Source organism: Erinaceus europaeus, chromosome 21, assembly GCF_950295315.1.
Source record: "Erinaceus europaeus chromosome 21, mEriEur2.1, whole genome shotgun sequence".
Lineage (NCBI taxonomy): Eukaryota > Metazoa > Chordata > Mammalia > Eulipotyphla > Erinaceidae > Erinaceus > Erinaceus europaeus.
The window spans coordinates 36296926-36314839 of NC_080182.1; positions in this window are offsets into that span (position 1 = coordinate 36296926).

Genomic DNA, 17914 nt, shown 5'->3' on the forward strand with positions numbered 1-17914 from the left:
CCACATTTCTTATTACTTTCGTTGGCTGTAGCCAACAACAACAACAATAATAATAAAAGCATGGAGTTTTGTTTTGTTTTGGTTTGGGGTAGTTTGTTGAGATTTTGTTTTTGTTGTTTGTTTGTGGAAAAGGGCCAAAAGCAGACTAAGTCTTTTTTTTTTTTTTTTTTTTAAGGAAAAGCCAAATGTACTGATTGCATGCTCTCCAAAGAGAATAGCCAGTCATCAGAGATTCTGCAGAGTGATTACTCTATTTGTGGGTGTTGGACCTGAGGTTTTGAGAGCATTATTTGGTAACTTTCTTCCTTTGGGAGAGGAGGCTATCCATGCAATTAGGTAATTTAGTAAGAGTTTCAGATATAGTTCCTGTAAAAACATAAGATAACATAAAATAAGTTGTCTAAAGACAACTCGGAAACTCCTACGCACTTACAGTAATAATCACAAGGATTACTACTATTCAGTGAATTCAGAAGAACACTAGCAATTCCTGTGATTATTAAAAAAACACAACTTAACCAAACACACTAGAAATATTCCCACAAACAGCTTGTGAAGTATGAAGTGTTTGGTTATCAAATGAAGAAACAAAAGTGATACATTATCAAATGTGTGAAAATATAAAATTGAAATAATATAAAACTGAATTTGAATTTCTTAATATAAACAAAAGGCAAGGACCAATATATAGTTCTGTGTAGAAGTCTGTTTTCAAAACCAAGAAATGTGTTGTAGAAATAGGAAAGCTGGGAGTTGGGCGGTAGCGCAGCGGGCTAAGCGCACATGGCCCAAAGCGCAAGGAGCGGCGGGCTGAAGGATCCGGTTCGAGCCCGGGCACCTTACCTGCAGGGGAGTCGCTTCCCAGGCGGTGAAGCAGGTCTGCAGGTGTCTCTCATTCTCTCCCCCTCTCTGTCTTTCTCTCCTCTCTCCATTTCTCTTTGTCCTAGCCAACAATGACATCAATAAAAACAATAATTACAACAATAAAAAAAAAAGAAATAGGAAAGCTTCCGGGAGGGGAATGACATACAGAGCTCAGGTGGAGTGAACCTTTCTTATACTATATTCTTGTCAGTGTTTCCATTTTATAAATAAATAAATTTTAAAAAGAAAGAAATAGGGAGTCGGACGATAGCGCAGCGGGTTAAGCGCAGGTGGCACAAAGCGCAAGGACCTGTGTCAGGATCCCAGTTGGAGCCCCTGGCCCCCCACCTGCAGGGGAGTCGCTTCCCAGGCGGTGAAGCAGGTCTGCAGGTGTCTGTCTGTCTCTCCCCCTCTCTGTCTTCCCCTCCTCTCTCCATTTCTCTCTGTCCTATCCAACAAAGATGACATCAATAACAACAATAATAACTACAACAATAAAACAACAAGGGCAACAAAAGGAAATAAATAAATATTTTTTAAAAAAGAAATAGGTTAGAAGAGCAGCAAATAATATAATACGATGGTTCTTTGAGTAAAACAAGTTAAATTGATGTTATCTGCTTCTCATCGCATTTGTGGCCAGCATAGCACCAAAGTTCAGAAACAGACTTGAAACAAAGCCGGTGGAAAGCAATTTTATTCTTTCACCACCAAGGAGAGAGATAATGCTGGGTAAGAGTGCAGAGACTACTGGAGTTTATCCCAGTTACCTGTGACCTGGAGAAAGGTTGGATTCAGGCCCTTTGCTTGAAACCACAAACTGTTTGGACCTTTGATCGGTATTTTAATGCTAGCCTGAGCCAGAACGGAACCTGGCAGCCTCCTTGGGGCCAGAAACTGAAGGAACTTTGCTTTCGGGTTCAGGGGTATCTTCAGTCATTATGTTTTTCATGCAAACTTGGGGCAGTTTGACTAGGCAGTTGATCACTAGGTAACTGGTAAGGATTTTACTTTGCGTTCTGTGCATGGGGGAATTCAGAAGAACACTAGCAATCTCTGTGATTATTCAAAACACAACTTAACACAACTTAATTGTGCTGTGAGGATATAATAGACGGGTTTGAAACAGCTTAGAAATCTTAGTACAGGGAGTCGGGCGGTATCGCAGTGGGTTAAGCGAATGGAGCAAAGCGCAAGGGCCAGCGTAAGATCCCAGTTTGAGCCCCCTGCTCCCCACCAAAGAGTGGTGACAGTATCCAAAGGTTTTCTGTTTTCTTTTCTTTTCTTTTCTCTCTTTTGCCATGCTTGCAGCACAGCCCCTTACTTTAACTCTTTTTTTTTTTTATTGCACCTCATGCTTTGATTTTTGATTAACATTTTTTTATTTCTTTATTGGGAAATTAATGTTTTACATTCAACAGTAAATACAATAGTTTGTACGTGGATAACATTTCCCAGTATTCCATACAACCCCCACTAGGTCCTCTGTCATCCTTTTTGGACCTGTACTCTCCCCCCCACCCCACCCCAGAGTCTTTTACTTGGGTGCAATACACCAACTCCACTTCAGGTTCTACTTGTGTTTTCTTTTCTGATCTTGTTTTTCAACTTCTGCCTGAGAGGGAGATCATCCCATATTCATCCTTCTGTTTCTGACTTATTTCACTTAACATGAATTTTTCAAGGTCCATCCAAAAACGGCTGAAAATGGTAAAGTCATCGTTTTTAGTAGCTGAGTAATATATATACCACAACTTGCTCAACCACTCATCTGTTGTTGGACACCTGGGTTGCTTCCAGGTTTTGGCTATTACAAATTGCGCTGCCAAGAACATATGTGTACATATGTGTACACAGATCTTTTTGGATGGGTATGTTGGGTTCCTTAGGATATATCCCCAGGAGAGGAATTGCAGGATCATAGGGTAGGTCCATTTCTAGCCTTCCATGCTGAGAGTTCTCCACAGAGGTTGGGCCAAGTTACATTCCCACCAGCAGTGCAGGAGGGTCCCTTTGACCCCACAACTTCTCCAGCATTTGCTGTGGTTACCTTTTCTGATGTATGACATTCTCACAGGAGTGAAGTGGTATCTCATTGGTGTCTTTATTTGCATTTATCTGACAATCAGAGACTTGGAGCATTTTTAAATGTGTTTCTCAGCCTTTTGGATCTCTTCTGTGGTGAATATTCTGTCCATGTCCTCCCCCCATTTTTAGATGGGGTTATTTGTTGTCTTGTTGTTGAGATTTTCAAGTTCTTTATATATTCTGGTTATTAGCCTCTTGTCTGATGTGTGGCATGTAAAGATCTTCTCCCATTCTGTGAGGGGGTCTCTTGGTTTGGGTAGTAGTTTCTTTAGCTGTGCAGAAGCTTTTTTAATTTGATGTAGGACCATAGGTTTATGCTTGTCTTAGTCTTCTTTGTAATTGGATTCATTTCATTGAAGATGTCTTTAAAATTTATGTGGAATAGAGTTTTGCCAATAGTTTCCTCTAAGTATCTGATAGTTTGTGGTCTAACATCCAAGTCCTTGATCCACTTGGAATTGACTTTTGTATTTGGTGAAATATAGTGGTTCAGTTTCATTCTTCTGCATGTTTCAACCCTTTTTTTTTCCAACACCATTTGTTGAAGAGACTCTGGTTTCCCCACTTAATAGTCTGGGCACCTTTGTCAAAGATTAGATGTCCAAAAAAAAAAAAAAAGATTAGATGTCCATAGGTGTGAGGGCTTATTTCTGGGCTCTCAATTCTATTCCACTGGTCAGTATGTCTATTCATGTTCCAGTACCAAGCAGTTTTGATGACAATGGCCCTATCATACAATTTGAGATCTGGGAGTGTGATACCTCTGGTTCTATTCTTTCTTCTCAAGATTGTTTTGGCAATTCTAGGCCTTTTCTGGTTCCAGATAAACATTTGTAGCATTTGTTCTATTCTCCTAAAAAATGTGATTGGGCTCTTGATGGGGACAGCATTAAATTTGTAGATGGCTCTGGGTAGTATATTCATTTTGATGATGTTAATTCTTCCAACCCATGAACATGGAATATCTTTCCACTTCTTTGTGTCTATTTTAATTTCCTTGAGGAGTGACTCATAATTTTCAATATACAAGTCTTTCACTTCTTTAGTTAGGTTTATTCCTATTTTATTGTTTTTGTTGCTATAGTAAAAAGAATTGATTTCTGGCTTTCAATTTCTTCTTAGTGCTTGCATAGAGGAATGCCACTGACTTTTGAATGTTAATTTTGTAGCCTGACACCTTACTGTATTGCCTGATGATATCCAAAAGCTTCTTGCTGGATTCCTTAGGTTTTTCTATGTATACTACCATGTCATCTGCAAATAGGGAGAGTTTGACTTCTTTTCTTCCAATCTGTATCCATTTAAGTCCTTGCTCCTGACTAATTGCTATGGCAAGAACTTCCAACACTATGTTGAATAGTAATTGTGATAGTGGGCAACCTTGTCTAGTACCTGATCTGAGTGTAAATGCTTCCAGTTTTTCACCATTGAGTATGATGTTGGCTGTAGGATTTCTATATATAGACTCCACTATCTTGAGGAATTGTCTATCTATTCCCATTTTTTATAGTGTTTTGATCATAAAGGGATGTTGTATTTTGTCAAAGGCTTTCTCTGTATCTACTGATATGACGATGAGGTTTTTAGTCTTGCTTTTGTTGATGTGGTGGATCTCGTTGATTGATTTACATATATTAAACCAACCTTGAATGCCTGGGATAAATCCTATTTGGTCATGGTGAACAATCTTTTTAATATACTGCTATATCCGGTTGGTTAGAATTTTGTTCAATATTTCAACTATGTTCATCAGAGCTATTGGTCTGTAGTTTTTTTTTTTTTTTTTGGTTGTGTTCCTGTCTGCTTTTGGTATCAGAGTGATGTTGGCTTCATAGAAGCTGGAAGGGAATATTCCAGTGTCTTCAATCTTCTGGAAGATTTGTAAAAGTAGAGGTATTAGTTCTTCTTTGAAGGTTTTGTAGAATTCATTTGTAAAACCATCTGGTCCAGGACTTTAATTTTTGAGAAGATTTTTGATAACTGTTTCAATTTCATTAGTTGTGATGGGCCTGTTCATGTTATCCACTTCCTCTTTACTTAGTTTTGGAAGTTGGTAGGTATCTAGGAAATTGTCCATTTCTTCCAGGTTCTCTAGCTTGGTGGTATATAGTTGCTCATAGAAGCCTCACATGATATGTTGAATTTCTACAGTGTCTGTTGTGATATCTCCTCTTTCATTTAGTATCCGATTTATTTGGGTCTTCTCCCTTTTTTGTTTTGTGAGTCTAGCTAAAGGTTTATTGATTTTGTTCACTCTTTCGAAGAACTAACATTTACTTTTGTTCATCTTTTGTATGGTTTTCTTATTTTCAATGTTATTTATTTCTGCCCTAACTTTAGTGATTTCTGTCCTTCTGGTTGCTTTAGGGTTCCTTTGTTGTTCTTCTTCTAGGTCTTTAATATGTGCAATCAGGCTGTTTATTTGTGCTTTTTCTTGTTTCCTAATGTGTGCTTAGGAATATAGCTATATATAATTCCCTGTCAGTACTGCCTTAGCTGTGTCCCAAATATTTTGATAGTTTGTGTTTTCATTTACATTGAACTCTCGAAACATTTTGATTTCTTCCTTTATTTCCTCTTTGACCCAGAAGTTGTTAAGAAGTATACTGTTGAGCTTCCACATTTTGGGACTATTACTAATCTTTTGTTGATTGTTAAGTGTTAGTTTAATTCCACTGTGGTCTGAGAAGATGCTTGGGATGATGTCAATTCTCTTTAATTTGCTGATGCTGTCTTTGTGGCCTAACATATGGTCTATCCTTGAGAATGACCCATGTGGTTTTGAGTAAAATGTGTATTCCAGTTTCTTGGGATGAATGACTCTGAAAATGTCCAATAGTTCTAGTTATCTATCTCTTCATTTAGCTCCCTTATATCTTTATTGATTTTCTGCCTGGATGGTCTGTCAAGTTGAGAGTGGGATGTTGAAGTCCCCTACTATGACTGTGTTGCTGTTAATATATTGCTATAGCTCTTTCAATAGGCATTTCATGTATTTAGATGGCTTCTCATTGGGTACATAGATGTTAATAATTGTTAAGTCCTCTTGATTGATTCTCTGAGCATTAAGTAGTGTCCATCCCTATCTTTTTTAATCTTATCTATTTTAAAGTCTATCGTGTCAGATATGAGAATAGCTGTTCCTGCCCTTTTTTGTGGGCCATTGGCTTGTGTGATAGTTTTCCATCCTTTCACTTTAAGTCTGTGTTTGTCTTGTTGAGTTAGGTGGGTTTCCTGTAGACAGCATATTGTTGGGTTGTATTTTCTGATCCATCTTCCTACTCTGTGTCTTTTAATAGGTGAATTCAGGCCACTGACATTTATTGGTATCAAAGATTGAAAATATTTTGACACCATTCTTGTAGAGTTTTAGAGTGTTCTGATCTATGACCTATTTATGGTGGTCTGACTGTTTATAGTAGACCTTTCATAACTTCTTTCAGGGCAGGCTTGGTGATAGTTGATTCCTTCAACGGTTGCTTGTCTGAGAAGGTTTTTATGCCTGCATCTAGTCTGAATGACAGTCTAGCAGAATACAGTATTCTTGGTTGAAAGCCTTTCTCATTGAGCACTCGATAGATATCTTGCCATTCTTTTCTGGCCTGTAGTGTTTGTGTGCAGAAGTCTGCTACTAATCTTATGAGTTTTCCTCTGTAGGTGACTCTGTTTTTTTCTTGCAGCCTTCAGAATCCTTTCCTTATCCTTATTCCTTTCCATTCTAAATATGATGTGTCTTTGTGTCTTTAAGACTGGGTTAATTCTGTTTGGGATCCTCTGGGCTTCTTGAATCTTTATGTCTTTGATGTTGTCTAGACTAGAGAAGTTTTCAGCTATTATGGCCTGAAGAATGCTTTCTTCCTCTCCCTCTCTTTCTTCCTCTGGTAAGCCAAAAATGCGTATATTGTTTCTTTTGAAGTCATCCCATAGGACTCTATTGTTTTTTTCAGTATTTCTTAATCTCTTTTTGAGATCTCTTACTTCTTTTTTAGTTGTCTCTAATTCATCCTCGATCTTGCTAATTCTGTCTTCAGCCTCATTGATTCTATTCTCCCCTCTACTTTTCTGAAGTTCATCTATTTTGTTACCCTGTTCTGATACTGTTTTAGCTTGTTCAGCTAGTTGTGTTCTTAGCTCAGCTATTTCAGCTTTCAGCTCTCTAATAACCCTGAGATAGTGTTTTCTTCCAGAGTCTCATTTGTTGTTCCTGTATTTCTGATTACAATTCTTTCAAACTGTTTACTCACTCCTGTGATTATTTCCTTAGCTAGTGTGTGGATGTTGACCTCATTGTTTTGTGCTACACCCTTTGTGGGGCTTTTAGCTGGACTCTTGTCCTGGTTCATTTCTCCAATATTTCTTCTTGTTGGTTTAACCATTTTATATATTATGTTATGAGTTCCCTCTCTCGGTACTTTTCAAATTACTGATCATTATTTCCTGGATTGACTTGTGTCTAAGTAAGGTAACTAAAGGGTTCACAGTGGTGGAAGTTAACAGTTGTTTCAATAGTATTTTAATCCCTGATTTGTAGCTCAGTGGCTTAAAAGCCTCTTTTGTTATTTTTCTTCCTTGTAGGCTATGGGAGCCTGAGGACTTTTAAACTATAAGTAGGCTTCTTAGCTTGATCACTGACTCCTGACCAAGAGATAAAGCAGAGTGTGGCAGAGATAATCTAGTGGTAATGCAAAGAGACTTCACAGCCCCACTGCTATGCCACTGAGGTGTAGATCTTCTCCTGAGTTTCCTGGTTATATCTCTGTCCCCTGGTGTCCCTCCCTGCTGCTGCTCCAGATTCTGAGGGCAGTAGCAATGGAGACTCCGAGTTGCACTTGTTGTGTCAGGCTGCGCTGTGGGGGAGAGAGAAGAGTTCTGAGCGGAGAGGGAATACAAATCTTTATTAACACAGGCACTTCAGAGTTGGGTGAGAGTACAGTGGTTCGGGCCACGTGGAGCTAGCAAAATGGCCACCTCCCACTATGTGCAGCAACCCTTCTCTGTGTCAGGTTGCTGAGGTGAAAGGGGGCAAGGAGGGCTAACCCAGAACAGCATCAGGCTTTATAGGATAAAAGCCGGAAGTGGCAAGTTGGGATGGGATTGGCTAGGAAACAAGGCACTCGGGGATAGGGTTACCGCTCTTGCAGGAATGGGAAGGGGGAGGAGGAAACAAGGCACTCTGGGAAGCTTGGGTTTCAGTTCTTGTGTGAATGGGTGATGCCCTTAGGGTATCTGCATAATACCCCAACACCTCCCCTTTTCTTTTTATCTAATGGCCATAGTATAGGAAATTTAGAGTGGAGCAGGCTTAAATGTTTTTTTTTTCCTTTTTTGTTGCCCTTGTTGTTTAACATTGTTGTGGTTATTAATGTCATTGTTGTTGGATAGGACAGAGAGAAATGGAGAGAGGAGGGGAAGACAGAGAGGAGGAGAGAAAGACAGACACCTGCAGACCTGCTTCACCGCTTGTGAAGTGATTCCCCTGCAGGTGGGGAGCCAGGGGCTCGAACTGGGATCCTTACGCAGGTCCTGGTGATTTGTGCCACGTGCGCTTAACCCACTGCGCCACCGCCCACTCCCTTAAATGTTTTTTAAGGAATGTCAAGCTCTGGTGGGAAAATGTAGGATGTTTCTGTGGGAGAGGGAAGACTTACATAGCTGCCAACCTTGTGAGATTAATGTGTCTTCCCCCTGTGCTCAACCCCTCTGTAGAGAGAGAGAGACTTACCTGGAGGGACTCATCTCATAGGTTAAGCTCTGCCAGGCTCTACCATCTCCTTACAGTTTTTCTACATCTTTCCCTATCTTTCTATCTAGTCTTTGCATTAAGATGGGTCAATATCTGTAAAAGACTCCATCTGTGACAGAGGAATAGTAGTGCAGGGGTGATCAGAAATCTTTTGGGCATACACCTGAATGATATCATGCAGGCATTTTGAAAAGAACTGGAACAAGACAGGAAGGGACAAGTAGGGGAGCAGCAAGAGTCAGTGTAATGCCAAGGGAAGGCTGTTAGGCAAGGGAGCGTTTCCTGTCTCTGGGGGCGTCTCCTGCCTCTGGGCCCAGGGACAGAACGTGGCAGGCAAAGCAGAAGCAGGGAGGGCAGACAGGCAGTAAGAAACTTCTGTCCTTGGAGTCCGTGAATCAGGTTCTTCAGATTGTGTCAGGTCATATCATGGGTTTTGGGGGATGTGCCACTGTAGTCGTGCCATCTAGTGGGCAATGTCAGAGTGTGCAGGGGTCCAGATGGTTTTTCTGGGGATTCCTGTGAAAGAAACACAAACAAATATGCTTCCCATGGTTAGCAGGGCGTCTGGTTCGAATTTTTTTTTATTTGAAAAATGTAGCTTTTTTATTCAATTTGAGAGGGATTCACATGAATCAGAGAAGAAATAGAGGTGCCAAAATGGTTCAAATTTTTATAGATATTAAAAGAGGTTTGATGCAGTTGGTGTCTTAGCCAACTGAATATTGGGGGGGATGTATCTTCCCTTATTTCTTTTCTTAATTGGGCCTAGGAATTCGGGGGGCCTTCTCAACAACCATTTGTCTTTGGTGGTTGTAAGGGATGTCTGTGGCATGGGTGATGTTATAAAGGGAAAAATCTTTAAATTGTTGGCTGACAAAGGCAGGCCTATAGTGGCAAAATGAGATAACACCAATTAAGTGTAGAAAAATATGTGAATGTTGTTGTTAATTTACATAAGTTATATATGTGGGAACTTCTTATATAGTCTAATATCTTACCATATGAGCAGATGCTTCTTCATGTGAAGGCTTGACAGCTGTAATCACTTACTTGTGAAAAAAAAAACTTGTAACAAGTTAGAAGTTTACTATAATTGATAACTCAATTATAATTGGTTTAAGTATCTTTATAATTTTGTTTAAAGGTCATCTTATGTGACCTCCTGTAGCAGTCTCTACTGCAGGATCTTCAGACCAATTTTAGTTAAAATATATTTTGAGGGGGTCGGGCAGTGGGTTAAGCGCACATGGCTCTAAAGCACAAGGACTAGCATAAGGATCCCAGTTTGAGACCCGGCTCCCCACCTGCAGGGGAGATGCTTCACAGGTTGTGAAGCAGGTCTGCAGGTACCTATCTTTCTCTCCCCCTCTCTGTCTTTCCCTCCCATTTCTCTCTGTCCTATCCAACAACAACGACATCAACAACAATAATAATAACTACAACAACAAAACAACAAGGGCAACAAAAGGGAAAATAAATAATAAAAAAAATTAAATATATATATATTTTTAAATCAAAATATATATATATATTTTATTTTTAACTATTTTTACTTTGGACTTTAAACAGACTCAGGTTACTTAGAGAGTTAACACATGTTAGTGACAATGTTTTTTTTTTTTTTTTTAACATTTACAGTTTTAGATTGATGCCAGATTTGTTGTGGGTTAATTTCCACAAGATTAGTTTACAGGGCACTTTTGGGGGCCCTCCAAAAGTGTCCTGTATAGAGACTTTGTATTTTAATTTTGGAAATGTATTGTCACATTAAATATTTAGACTTTAACCTTAAATAGTTAGTTACTTTTATCAAATTAATTTTACCTTGCATGGTAATAATGTAGCTTCAAAGTTACACTTTTAACTGTTAATGTTTACAAAACTTGAAACATACACATAAACATTTAGTTATAACACACAGGAGGAAAAAACTTTTGTTACGAAGACATATAATTTTAAACACGAATTTAGATCTGTCTTTACTCACACAGTTTAAGACTAAGCCTTAGCTTTACATTTATACCAAGACTTATATATAAAAAAAAAAAAATCAAAAGAGGAAAAAACAAAATTTTTGGACTGTTTCTGGATGTCTCCAGAAACCATGGCTGCATCCAGCATTTTTATATAAAGTCAATTAAGTTTCAGAGTACTCTGAGCAAAATGGGTCATACAAAAAATTTTGGTCATCCAATTCACTTACTCTCAAAACACAACTGGCCAGTCATATCATAATATATTTAGAGAAGGGGTAGTAGAGAGGGCTCTGTGAACCAGATTTTTCAGATTCTGCCATGCCGTACTATGGGTCCTAGGGTGCATCCTGCAGCCATTCCTCTTGCAGTGTTTCTTGTTCCTCAGGGATAGCAGTGCCATCATGTGGGTATTGCTGGACATGGCGGGCAGCAAGCCATACAGGTTTTGAGTATCTGCAGAAAAACACATGCAAAACCCCTCCCCATGATCAATAGGGGGTCAGGCCCTTTCCAAGTTTTATCGAGTGAGTCTTTCCATTTGATCTTAATAGCTGGGAGGGTGGATGGTGTTTTCCAATGAAGAATAATAGGAGGTAGGTCCGAGTTTTTGTAAATATTAAAGAGATTTAATGTAGTTAAGGCTTTTGCTAGCTGGATATTGGGGGGGTACATTCCCCCTTTATCTTTATTTAATTGAGCCTTAAGGGTTTGATGGGCTCTCTCGACAATGCCTTGTCCCTGTGGATTATAGGGAATGCCTGTAGTGTGAGTAATATTACAGAGGGAACAAAAATCTTTAACTTGTTTGCTGGTAAATGTAGTTCTATTGTCAGTTTTAAGTTGAAAAGTTATGCCCATTACAACAAAACAGGAGAGCATATGGCTTATATGCTTTTTTGAGCTTTCTCCCATCTGAGCTGTTGCCCACATAAATTTAGAAAAGGTATCAATTGAGACAGACTCATATTTTTGTTTGCCAAAGTTGAATATGTGGGTGACATCAATTTGCCAAAGAGCATTGACTTTTAAGCCTCAGGGGTTAACCCCAAGAGTTTGAATAGCAGATGTTTTGATTAGGCCTGTACAGGAAGAACATGTAGCAAGAATATGTTTTAACTGTGCCAGAGGAATATCAGGAAATCGAGCTCGAAGACCTTTAAGATTTACATGGGTTAGAGAATGAAAGTCAGCATGGTTAGAGACAGAGGCTAGGAGAATTCCTGTGGAGGTGAGGTGGTCAGCTGCAGCATTCCCTTCGGACAGGGGACCAGGAAGGGGGCTGTGGGAACGAAGGTATTAAACATACAGTGGTTGGGTTCAAGAACAGAGCATAGAGGCAATTTGAATTAAGAGAGGAGAAAGTGGGTTGTCATCAATTCTCACTTCAAAAAAGGTTGAAGGATTCTGGTACAGCTTTTAATGCAAGGAAAACAGCATAAAGTTCTTTGTACTGAGAGGAATTATCAGGAAGCTCAGCAAAGAGAGGTTTAGGGTATTTCTTGTCTGGATAATATATAAGGGCAGCAGCTCCCTTTTTTCCACCATCAGTGAAGACTGTAGGAGCATAGGGGATGGGATCTTGAGAGAAAAGTTTAGGTACTACTAGAGGCAAAAGAGGTAAAGAAGCTAACAATTTATTAGAAGGAAAATGATTATCTGATTGTCCTGGAAAACCCATTAAACTTATGGAAAAATGAGAATGGTGGCGTATGAGTCACTCTGTATCTGTGAGAGAAAAGGGAAGAATAATTGAATCTGGTTCCCTTCCTAAGACCTGTATGGACCTATTTCTTCCTTGGCGAACCATGAATGCTAAGGCATCTATCTCGGTAGTCTCTGGAAGTCTTGGAGCTCCCCCTACTGGTGTATGAAGTCACTCGAGAACTCATGCTTCTGCCACAGTGACTCCACTACTGTGGGGGTGGAGTTAAAGATTAGAAGGTTTACCGGAGAGGGAGGGGGAAGAACCGAATGATATGCATGTCTTGGAGGGCATGGTTAACCCTTTCCAGTGCCAAGGAGGCTTCAGGAGTTAACATACATTTGGAGGAAGGCTGTTTGTTTCCTTTTAACCAATCAAACAGCGGTTGGAGGCAGCTAGTAGGCAGATAAAGATACTGCCTAAGCCAATTTAAATTTCCAAGAAAAATTTGTAAAGAAGCAAGAGTGAGATTAGAAGGAAAAGTAACACAAGGTTTTAAGGGACGAATCTGCCTTAGAGAAATCTCTGAACCTAAGAAAGATATTGGAGGAATTAGCTGTACTTTCTCAGGAGCCACATTAAGGCCGCTTTTCTTTAAGGCAGAAATAAGAAAATCACGGAGGGCAGAGAGATCTGTATCTAATTCTCCCCATATTAAGACATCATCCATATAATTAAGAACTTTAAGACCCTTATGAATATATGGAAAAAGGGCAGATTTAACAGCCTCTTGACAAATTGTAGGACTATTGGCCATGCCCTGGGGCAGTACCACCCATTCAAATCTATCAGCAGGGCTGACATTATTAATAGAAGGGACAGAGAAGGCAAAACCCTTACAATCTTGTGGGTGCAAGGGAATAGAGAAAAAAACAATCCTATATATCAATAGCTATGATTGGAATTCCAGTGGGCATTGCAGATGCAAGAGGCAAACCCCTTTAGGGGGAGCCCCAGACCTGCATGGTTTTATTAACCGCACGGAGATCTTGGAGGAGGCACCATTTTCCCAAGCACTTCTTAATTACAAAGACGGGGTATTCCATGGACTCCAGTAATGGCGAATGTGTCTCAAGGACAATTGCTCCTGGACGAGCTCCTTTAATATTTCTAGCTTCTCCCTAGGCAAGGGCCACTGTTCCACCTAGACAGGCTCATTAGAAAGCCAATCAAAGCAGGGAATTCTGTTATGAACAGTGGCAGTTAGTATTGGGGGTGCTTGTCAGATCTAGAAATCTCGCAGGAGTGGGCATGGCACCCTGCAGAGGTGTCTGAGGATATTACTACATCAAGAGATTCCAGCAGATCTCTGCCCAATAAGTTGGTGCTAATATCAGCTATCAAAGGATGAAAGTGTCTGCTTGTCCCTTCCGGGTCTTCCCACATAAGCAAATCTCATGTGAGAAAGTCTTGGTTCAACTCTCCAACGCCATGTAAATGGGGTCCTTGGAGGAGTTCCCAACTCTGGGGAACCTCTGTTTGTCTTAAAATTGTCTTGTCTGCCCCTGTGTCAATCAAACGCTTAAAAGGAATATTACCAATCCTTACTGTCATAGTAAGGTGACCTCGTTCTAAAACAGGAGTGGCCCACAAAATCTCAGGCTCTGAATTTGCACCATTTGCTTGCTCTGCCTGCCATTTTTACACTGGGAGTTCCCACATGCCTCACGCTCCTCCTCCTACTTGCACTCTGCTGTTGTTACATGGTGTGGTGGGCGGAGTGACAGGTTGGTGGGCGGAGTGACAGGTTGGGTCCCGGGCTGGGCTTTTGTTTATGGAAGAAAGGTGCAGCGCCAAGCAGGTGGCCTGCTCGGCTCCCTCTTGAGGGTGGGGCTGAGGGTTGCCCCGGGCCTAGTTTAAATCCCTGTTTAATTCTAAATTCAACAGGAGCGTGCCATTTCTATGAAACTTGGACCAACAATCTCTCCTCCAATGAAAACCTTTCTAGTGTCTAGGACAAGGCGTTCATGGCCTCTGGCTCCCTGGCTGGAAGCAGGGTCATGATTTATTTTCTGGACATTGGTTACACCAGTGCCCTTGGCGACCACACTGAAAGCAAGTCTCCTTTCACTTATGTAGGGTAGCTGCATAGGCCTGTGTCATAATGGGTGCCTCATAAGAGCTTGATCTAAGTTCCTGTGTGGCTAAAATCCAGGTGTCTGGGTGTTCATTTTTAAGACTGAGGCGTACCTGACGGAAATCCAGAAACATGCCATCCCAGACAATAGAATGCAGGAGAACAGGCGTCAGGATTATAAATCTTTCACTGCAGACTTGATTGTACCCTGGTAATGAATTTAGCTAGGGGAGTCCTCTCCTCCCTTCTTCTGTCCCCTTGTTGGTGGAATAGACTGGAGGTGGTGTCTCTGATAAACTGCCGGACTGTTATCAGCCACTTAATCTCTCCCTAGGCTTCCCTCTGTCCACCAGCCACATATGTTTGCACTCACTGGTGATTTGGTGGGTTCTTGAGGTCATTCTAGTCCTGGCTTGTTTCGGTCCCAGGTGGTCTCCTTTAGTATTCCTAGTTGATCCAGGAGAGGAGAGAAGACATGCTTTGATTTTTGTTTTCGAATTACTCACTGTGTGAGTGAAACAAATAATCAGTCCTTGTACTTTGCGCCACGTGTGCTTAACCCGCTGCACTACCTGAGACAAATAATCAGTCCTAAAGCTACATTTCAGAGCTCAGGGTTGAACAGAGATGTAACTCCCAATTGAGAGACATCTTCAGAATGAACAAGTCCATACCCTAACACTTCTTCCAGGATGAGACAAGTTGTATTCAGGATGGTATGGCCTTTGACACCCTAAAACTTATTTGGACATCACGACCTTTGAGTTTCTCTTCAAAGATTAGCTCGAACATACAGTTTTAATCTTTTTATTTATTTATTTATTTATTTTGCCTCCAGGGTTATTGCTGGGGCTCGGTGCCTGCACTATGAATCCACTGCTCCTGGAGGCCATTTTTCCCCACCTTTTGTTGCCCTTGTTGTTACCCTTGCTGCCATTATTATTGTTGTCACTGCTGTTATTGTTGTTGAATAGGACAGAGAGAAATCAAGAGAAGAGGGGAAGACAGAGAGGGAGAGAGAAAGACAGACACCTGCAGACCTGCTTCACCACTGGTGAAGCGACCCTCCTGTAGGTGGGAAGCCAGGGGCTGGAACCAGGATCTTTCTGCCCTTCCTTGTGCTTTGTGCCATGTGCATTTAACCTGCCGTACAACTGCCCGACCCCCAATTTTAGTCACTTTTTAAAAACATACTCTGCCCCACTAGGGAAAGATAGAGACATACTGGTAGTACAGATCGACATGCCAACACCCATGTCCAGCAGAGAAGCAATTACAGAAGCCAGACCTCCCACTTTCTGCACCCATAATGATCCTGAGTCCATGCTCCCAGAGGGAAAAAGAATAGGGAAGCTTCCAATGGAGAGGATGGGATGCAGAACTCTGGTGGTGCAAATTGTGTGGCATTCTACCCCTTAGACTACGGTCTTATCTACCATTATTAAATCAATAATAACAATAATAATAATAAACACTCAACACTTATCCAATTTTTCAGATACACGAGTAAGAATATACACATGTGCCCAGCCTCCTGGCTTAAGAAGTACATTGCAGGGCCCAGTCAGCAATAGTGCACCCAGTTGAGAGCACATGGGACAATGTGCTAGGACTCAGGTTTAAGCCTCCAGTCCCCACCTGCAGGGAGAAGCTTCAGGAGTGGTGAGACAGTACTACAGGTGTCTCTCTTTATCGCTCCCTCTCTTGTTTTTTAATTTTAAAAATCATTTTTATTATCTTTGTTAGTGACAGCCAGAAATCAAGCGGAAAGGGGGTGAGAGACACAGAGAGACATCTGCGGCACTGCTTCACCACTCATGAAGGTGGGGACTGGCAGGCCTGAACCTGGGTCCTTGTGCACTGTAACGTGTGCTCGACCAGGTGCGCCCCCACCTGGTCCCTTCTCTTTCTCTCTCTCTCTTCCCCTTGCCTCTCATTTTCTCTCTATCCTATCATATAAGATGAAAAATTTATATAAAAAGGAACTTCTATTGAATTCCTAATGTGGTGAGGCTGAGCTCAGCTGGACTACATGTGACTGTGATCACTGGCGAGGCGGCTGAGTCACTCTGATACTACAAGTTGGCTGAATGTCAGTCTGCTGGGGTGGCAGCCATGTAGCCACTGAGCTGTACTTCTCCCATCATCCAGCTGGCTTTAAGTGATGGCAACAGGTTGCCAAAGGGGGCAGGTCCATCATGGAGATCTCGTGCGCCCTGTTGGCTGACATATCTTGTCTGTCTCTCCATCTTACTGCTCGAGGAAGACTTTTCAATATATCGAAAGATTGAGAAACAGAGACATGCCATGGCACTGACACTTTCTCAATTTTTTTTTTTTTACTAGAGCACTGATCAGCTCTGATTTTATGGTGGCGCAGGGGATTGAACCTGGGACTTTGGAGCCTCAGGCCAGAGAGGCTCCTTGCAAAACCATTATGCTATCTACCCCTGCCACACTGACACTTTCTCCAGTGTAGTGGGGATCAAACTGGAACCTGAGTTAATCACAAGGCAAAGCAATACATTGTTTTTATTTTTTAATTTTTTTCATTCTGGGTTTTTTTGTAATTTTATTATTATTTATTATTGGACAGAGACAGAAACTGAGAGAGAAGGGGGAGAGAGAGAGGAAGAGAGACAGAGAGACACCTGCAGACCTGCTTCACTGCCTGTGAAGCGACTCCCCTGCAGCTGGGGAGCCGGGGGCTCAAACCGGGATCCTTGCAGCGGGTTCCTGCGCTTTGCGCCATGTGCGCTTAACCCACTGCTACCGCCCGACTCCCTCATTGTTTTTATTTTTTTAAGTCACAAAGCTGGTGATGACTTGTCATAGCAGCCATAGAAAAATAATTATAATAGGCAATATGCTTTCAAAAGTAAAAAGTATAGTTTGTCAACATTAAGACTTACTTTAAAGAAACAGAAATGAAGACAATGTCAGGTTGGAGCTGGGGGGGGCATATTAAGGGTCCAGTAATGGATCACACATCTATGGAGACTTCCAGGGTGTCAGAGGAACTCAGGATCACTGGCGTAGAATCAGCTGTGCCATCCGTGGTGCTAGGAAAACATATATTTCAGTAAATTGACTGCAAAATTGGATAGCAGTGATTCCTCTCCTGTTTATGCTCCCATTTATGGTACCTTCATTGCTATCCCAGCTCAAGACTCTGAGCTCAGCTATGTAGTTTGGCTAGTGAGATGTCAGCTCAGAACACTCTGGCCACTGTGCATTGTAAACCATGCCTTGGGGAGTCTGGCTATAGAGCAGCGGGTTAAGCAAGTGTTGCAAAGCTCAAGGACCATGTAAGGATCTCGGCTCGAGCCCCCAGCTCCCCCCCTACAGGCGAGTCGCTTCACAGGCGGTGAAGTAGGCCTGCAGGTGTCTTTCTCTCCTCCTCTTTGTCTTCCCCTCCTCTCTCCATTTCTCTCTGTCCTATCCAACAACAATGACATCAATAA